Genomic DNA, 8,006 nt, shown 5'->3' with positions numbered 1-8,006 from the left:
AAGAAGATGAGGTAGTGGTGGCATCATACACAAATTTCATTAATGACTGCTTCAGTTAAAAAATGAATATTGAAAGGTTAATTAACTTTTTAAATACAAATTAGCAGGGAATGGGACTAATTTGGGCAATTGTTCCACACAAATTACTAATATGTATAATTATTTTGTTGTGTCATATAATATTAACAGCTAACTTTTATGTAGATATGACTTCACATGTCCCTTGAACCCTGATTTTCCTGCTTCCATCTTCCAAATTAACCCCATTCCCTGCTTTTTCAGCTGGGTACCTTAAACATGAACTGAAAGAACAAACGCCTGTATTTTCTTTTAAATTTTATGTGTGTGGATATTTTGCCTAAATGAATGTCTGTGCATTGTGTCAGAAAAGGGCATCAGATCCCCCTGGAACTAAAGTTACAGATGGTTGTGTGGTGCCATGTGGGTGTTAGGAATCAAACCCAGGTCTTCTGGAAGAACAGCCTGTGCAATGTCTTAACCACTGAGCTATGTCTCTAGCTCCCAATTTTATTGCATTAGAAGCACACGTGTGTGTGTGTGTGTGTGTGTGTGTGTGTGTGTGTGTGTGTTTTCTGACAGATGGCACTGATCCTATTAGTGGATAAAGAGATTGGAATCCAAAAGATTGTATAGCTTGGTAGCTGTCATAGTTAGGGTTTCTATCATGACCATGGCAACTCTTATAAAGGAAAAGCATTTCATTGGGGTGGTTTACATTTTTCAGAGGTTATGTCCATTATCATCACTGTAAGTCATAGTGGTGTACATGCAAACATGGTGCTGGAGACAGAGCTGAGAGTCCTACATCTTGACTTTCAAGCAACAGGAAGTGGTCTCCAACACTGGGCAGTATCTTGAGCATAGGAGACCTCAAAGTCCACCCTCACAGTGACACACTTTCTCCAACAAGACCACACCTACTCCAACAAAGCCACACCTAAGAGTACCACTCCCTTTGAGGGGGGTCATTTTCTTACAAATCCTAAAGTACCTAAGAAGATCACCTTGTGTGGTGGTGAATGCAGCTTTGTGCTGCTTACTTAGTATCTCTGATACGAAGGTACACAGAAGAATAGAGTTTGTCAAGGCTTATTAGGGGTTCATGTTGGCATATTGAATCACAAATGCCCATAGAGTTATGCTGTAGATGTTTCTATGAGATTTTAAATCAGCTAGTGACTATGTAATTGGGTATGATTGCATGGTAAGAGGAATAAATTGGTGGCTGTAACATGGGAAATCTGATCAACAAAACAACAATGCTCTATTGGTCCTAAGTGCTAATTGTGTTTATTAGCAAACGAAGTGCTTCTGTTTTGGTAGGCAGCATTCCAGATGAGACAACCTTATTTTAAAGTGGAAAACTATTATTTCATTACAGGCACTGAGGTATGGAAATGACTAACAACAGACAAACAATGCTGAGAGGAAGCAGCTAATTGGCTGAGTACCGTCAGGTTGCTAGGAGACAGTTTCTTTCATGCTTGTTTCCTTCCTTTGTCACTTGTTCTGGGATCTTCTCAGCCCGTGGCTTTGTACTCTTGTTAGCTTGACCCTGACATCAGCTTAGGCATCCAAAGTAGCTCACTGAGTTCTTTTTTTTTTTTTTTTTGGAGAATTCTTACTTGTTGGGAGCAAATGAAGTCCTGGGTCAATATATTTTGTTGGCATGGGCACAGCCATATTAAGGACCGCAATGCTTCAGTCCCATCAGAATGGCAAAGTCTTCTTTGGGTTAGGCTCAGAGGATTGGTAAATCCTTCCTTGGGTCCAGGTGAGAAGGCTGACAGTGTGTGCAGAAAATGTCCACAAGACCTTTTTCCGCCCAACATGTTTACATCTGAAGATTATTCCGGTACAGAGTCTACTCCTACTCAGAGTAACTAAGCCTGTTTCCGTGTTTGGTTTATGCATTAACCCTGACTGCTGTATCTATAAGTGATAGCCCCACTTCCCTGTTCAGCTTCAGGTAATAAGCACCTTGAACTGAAGTGGGGACTGGTCTGTGGTTTCTCTCTCAGCAGCCCAGTCTACCTTATATCCCCCACCTCACCTCCCGTGCGTGAGCATTTGTGTGTGTGTGTGTGTGTGTGTGTGTGTGTGTGTGTGTGTGTGTACTTCTTTTTCATTTACCCTATTTTCATTCTTACATTGTCTCTAGTCAGGGTTCAGGAACCCAAGCTGTGCAGAGATGAGGCACTTGCTAACATCACAAGAAAAATGGCCACTCCTTCCTCTTCACATTTTAAGTCACTATACAGTCAATACCTGGCTAGGTTTTAACCAAACCAAAGAGTTATGAGAAAGCATTCACCTTCATCAAGTGCAATTACCAAGATTCAATTCTTAAATGCACAGTTTCAGATTTCATTATCTAAGCTAGCAAAGTCCTCCTAACAAAACTATAAACCATGTCTGTTGGAAGCAGAGTAATTGCCAAAGAGCAATCCCTAGGTCCGGGGACAGGGACTTGATTTTGATCTGGCAGAGAGATTCCCAAATGTTGTATGAGAAGAAGATACTGTAGAGGACATTTATTAGATGATGTGTGTATACAGAGGTTGTATGTACACATTTGTGTATGCGAAGGTGCTTGCTTATGTGGAAACTGGAGGTCAACATTGTAGTGTCTTCGGCTATTGCTCCTTGTGATGGCTAATACTGGCTGCCAACTTGACTACATCTGAAATTAACCTAAATGCAAGCATCTGAGCATACCTATGAGGATTTTCTTGATTGGATAATTGGAGGTAGGAAGACCCACCCCAAATCTGGGCCACACCATCTGGTGGCAGTCTATGTAAGAGGACTTGGAAGAAGGAAGCTTTTGCTTTCTGCCTGATTGCCCTCATTTGTAGCACGAATTCTAATTGTTCTTAATAATAAAAATTCAGGGACAGATAACCAGAGTTAAAGCTGGAAATCAGAGAAGCAAAATGGCCAGTTCTCATCTCTACCAATGCTCACACCAAAGGGGAGATCCTGCCTTCTGATTGCATCTCCAAACTGACCTGTTTCTTAGACTGCATCTGTCTTCACCAAACCTCAGACTTCCCTGAGCTCTTGTCTCCTCCCACTTTGTATTCCTCTCTAGTGCTGGGATTAACAGTGTGGGGTCCCAGTTGCTGAGATCACCTTTGTATGAGCTCTGTTTCTCTTTTAGACTGGATTGTTTTGGTGGAGCTCAGAGTGGCCTTGAACTAACAAATCTGTCTGCTCTGTCTCTGGAGTCCTGGGATTAAAGGTGTGTACCACCACTGCCTGACCTTGGGTTTCCCCCCTACATCAATTAGCAATCAAGAAAATGTCCCAGGCTGGAGAGATGGTTCAGTAATTAAGAGCACTGGCTGCTCTTCTAGAGGTCCTGAGTTCAATTCCCAGCAACTACATGGTGGCTCACAACCATCTGTAATTAGATCTGGTGCCCTCTTCTGGCCTGCATGCGTGCAAGCTGGTAGAATACTCTCTATGAAAAAAATCAAAAGAAAGAAGGAAGGAAGGAGGGAGGGAGGAAGGGAGGGAGGAGGGAGGGAGGGAGGGAAGGAAGGAAGGAAGGAAGGAAGGAAGGAAGGAAGGAAGGAAGGAAGGTAAGAAAATGTCCCTATGGACATGCCCACAGATCAGTCTCATCAGGGCAGTCCCCCCAATTTAGACTCCCTCAGATAACTCTGGGCTGTCAGTTGATAGATGAAGCTAACTAGGAGACTGAACTTGAACTCTACTGTGTTGGCTAGGCTGTCTGACCAACCTCCACGATCTACCTTGTCCCCCCACCCTTGCACTGGAGTTAGGAGTGTGGTAGCTGCCATGCCTGGCTCTCTGTAGGTGCTGGGGTCCCAAGTTCAGGTTATCATAATTAGTATCCACTGAGCCATCATATGCCCAGCCCTTACTAGACTATTTTAAGGACATATTTAGAATAATTTTTAATAGTGGTGATTATTTGACACCTATAAAAATGTAATTTTAAGAATATATGTACATAAATTATCAGAAATGCTCACAAAATATTCAGTGATTGTGAGCTTTGTTTTCAAAAAAAAATCTCTGCTTCCCCCAGCTCAGCATAGCATTTTAATTTTTGCTTCTGTGATCAAGTATTATATAATTCTACATATCTTCAACTGTTGTTAGTGTTTGGTTTCCCCACTACTGCATATTGAAGCCATTATCCAATATTCATGAATTCATTGTTCATAGCGGCTTTACTCATAACCACCATAGAAAGAAATAAAAGAAACAATGAAAAGATAAAACAAAAATGGCAGAACACATGCCATGGAATAATACTCAGCCTTAACAAAGGAGGAAATGCTGACGCATGTTGTAACATGGATGAAACTCAACTGTAATGTGCTAAATGAGATTAGCTATTCACAAAGTAGACAGGAAGATTTGAGTCCATTTGACTAGAATACTTGATATAGCCCCATTCATAGAGACAGGGAATGGAATTGGAGGGGACAGGTAGTGAATTACACCCGGAAGAATCTCCAGGGCAACCATGAGCTGCTATGCAAGAGAAGCATCCCCTTCCACCATGGCCCATTGTATCCTTTTAGCACAACATCCATGAGGAACCTTATGACATTCCCTTGAAGTCTCATGAGCCTCTCTGTCCCTCCCATGAGGAAATGTCAACAGGTCAGAGTTCATGGGAGTCATGCGTGATCACAGCTCATGCCTAACTTGGAGGGGACACCGCAAACAATGAGAAAGCAGGAATAACGAGTGGAGGTCAGGGCTTCCCGACAATATAGGGTTTGGCTTTAATTTTTTTAAAAACTTCATTATTGTGCCTGATGTGGGTGCACACATGCTTGCACGGAGATCAGAGGACAACTCTGTGGAGTCTGTTCTTTCCTTCCACCTGTAAGTATGTTCCAGGCATTGATGTCAGGTCACTGGGATTAAACTCACATTGTCAGTCTTGCCTTTTAAGTACATTTACTTACTGAGCTGTCTTGACAGCTGGGGTATGGCTGACAGAGGAGCCTCGCAGAGTTTGAACAGAACAGACCTGATCTGACATGCTTAGAAAGAATCACTTTGGTGATCCCCACTGAGAAGTTAGGGCACAGATGAAGAAGGCATGAAGAGGGCACAGAGCAGGGTGAGGGGTAGAAGGAGTGATAAAGAACAGAGAGTCTCAATAAAATGTCAAAGTGTAGCCAAGACAGTTGCTGAGGACTGGATACAGTCAGAGCAAGAGAACTGACTTTGATTTGAGTCTGCAGCAGTGATTCTGGTGTACAGTACAAGTCCCTTTGGCACTGTCTATATAAGTGACCTCGAAGATTAATGTGCCCATTTTCCTGTAAGATACACTGACAAGTGTATAAGCCACCTGACCTATGTGACCAAGAAAAGCCACTCTACAGTACTCCTTCATTGTGCTATGCTGACTCCTGTTTCCATCAAATGAGTTGTCTGATACCAAGAGTTACTAAACCTCTATGTTCTGTTTTTCCTTTTATTAAGCTGAAGAGCTGGAGAGACAGCTCAGGAGGTAAGAACACAAGCATGAGGATTCAAGTTTGAAAACCTGGACTCAGGCCTAGCCGTGCATGCCTATAACTTCATCATTGTGGGGATAAGACAGCCAGGAGAGCTCCCTAGCTAAAATGGTGACCTTCTGATTCAGTGACAAACTGTCTTAAAGTGATGAGAAGAAGGGTGGTAGATGAAGAAGACACCCAGTGTCCTGGCCTCTGTATGTGTGTATGGGCACACATACCTGCACACTGATCTACATTCACCATACACAAAAATACACAGAAAACACACACACACACACACACACACACACACACACACACACACACACACACACACACACACACGTTCATGGATTAAATATAATGTAAAATAATGGAACATGAGTTTGAAAATAAAGGCTTCTGCAGGTATTGATAATGGTGACTCTTAAAAAAGTACTGTTGAGCCGGGCGTTAGTGGTGCACACCTTTAATCCCAGCACTCAGGAGAGGCAGGTGAATCTCTGTGAGTTAGAGGTCAGCCTGGTCTACAGAGTAAGTTCTAGGACAGACTCCAAAGCAATACAAACTCAACAACAAAAAATGTTCTGTTGGATATAAAACAGTTGTAGAAATAGACAAAAATGACAAAAATACAGAATGATTGTGCCTCAGCTTCCTGCAAATATTTTAAACTTCTGCCTACAAAGAATTTAGAAAGCAACCCCCAACCCTACTCAAGTTCACACAGGCTAAAGTCTCTTGTGTAAAATGACAGAGTATTTGCATCTAACCTGTTTAACTTTCTCCTGTGTGTTTCAGTATCCAGATCACTTATACTAAATTCAATGTAAATTGTATATATGTATGTACATATAATAGATTTCTTTTTGGTGTTTTGAGACAGGGTTCCTCTTGTAGCTTTGGAGCCTGTCCTGGAACTCACTCTGTAGACTAGGCTGGTCTCAAACTCACAGAGATCCACCTGCCTCTTCCTCGTGAGTGCTGGGATTAAGGCATGCACAACCAATGCCCAGCTATGGGAATTGTTTGGAAAATATTGACATGGAAAATCCTTACATATTTAGTACAATTTAAACTAAAAGAATGTTTTCCATCTAACATTGCCTAAATGTGGTTACAAAAGCCACAGATGAAGGGCCAGATGTATATAATAAATGTTTACAAAGTGTGTTTGTCTCTTCTCTTTGGATGTTTTCTCTTTTCGTAACTGGGAAACTGTCCATTTTAATCTCTTTGAAAGTGGCTGTTTTCACTGTATATTATTGACTATATACTCTTAAGATATTCACACCAACACACTTGCTTTTTAAAGAACATTCAATTTCTTCATGCTATGGAACCAAGGTTCCTGGTTTCATTTCTGATGTAGTTTTGTGAAATTAACAACATATACAACTTACAGGTATGCAGTCATTGAGTGCAGAGTAGACTTCCTCACGTTCTACCTCCATCACTAAGGATCTGCTGCAGTAGACAATTCTCTAAGTGGCCTTCAGTGTTTGTCACAGGTCCTGAAAGGCTGACTGATTTGAGCTTTGCTATTACAGAGCTGGGTTCTCATTGTAGTTGAAAAAACTCAAACTCAGAAATGAAGAGTAGAATGTTGACTACTTAGGGCTGAGGCAGGAGAGAGTTAGCAAGATCTTGGTAAAAGGAAACAATTTCAGTTAGAAAGAATGTTCAAGAAATCTACTGTCCAACCTGGTGATGACCATAGTTAAAATCAGGGCATATCCTGGAAGATTACTAGCAATAGCTGGTAAGTCTCCTTACCACAAAAGGTGAGACATTAGCTCCATATAGCATGCACACTTCAAAGAATCATACAACACAAATATACATAAAATACTTGTCAGTTCATTTCTTGAATCTAAGAAAAAGAGAAGAAACAAATATGACTTCTTTCTAGTAACTTGCGATTGTAATGATAACTGTAGAAACAACCATTAGAATCCAGAGAGCACGGAAGGGACAGAAGCCAGCTGAAGGTTTGTTTGATCCCTCCAGTTGACACAACCAGGGTTACCTAGGCTGCAAAAGAGCATTGCACAAGTGGTGTATCCCCAGCTCTAAGAGTAGTTACTATGGCAAACAGAAGGTTGTGTTAGAGAGTAAATATGCAAAATGTACAGAGAGTGCTTTGCCTCACTCCTTCTGCTTTACCTACAGTAGGGGACCAACTATCACTTGCTTGCATATACATATATATATAAACACATGAGCACAGACACCCCTATCACACCCTTTCTCTTTCTCAAGTCTCTGTATGTCTCTCCGTTTTGTGTCCTGATTTCTAATTCCCTCCCTGCCTCAGTGCCTAACCTTTATTATTTTTAAAATAAGAAACACAAACTATTGAAAGTGTATGCAGTTGGCTACATTATCCCAATTCACAGTTCTAAATCTTCTGCCTCAGGCTAAAACCACAGATTTCTTCTTCAGGACAAGAACTAAAACCCAGTTCAAGTCTGCCCCCTCTCCCCA

Source organism: Cricetulus griseus, chromosome 2 (assembly GCF_003668045.3).
Source record: "Cricetulus griseus strain 17A/GY chromosome 2, alternate assembly CriGri-PICRH-1.0, whole genome shotgun sequence".
NCBI lineage: Eukaryota > Metazoa > Chordata > Mammalia > Rodentia > Cricetidae > Cricetulus > Cricetulus griseus.
Note: the sequence above shows the minus strand (reverse complement) of the source record.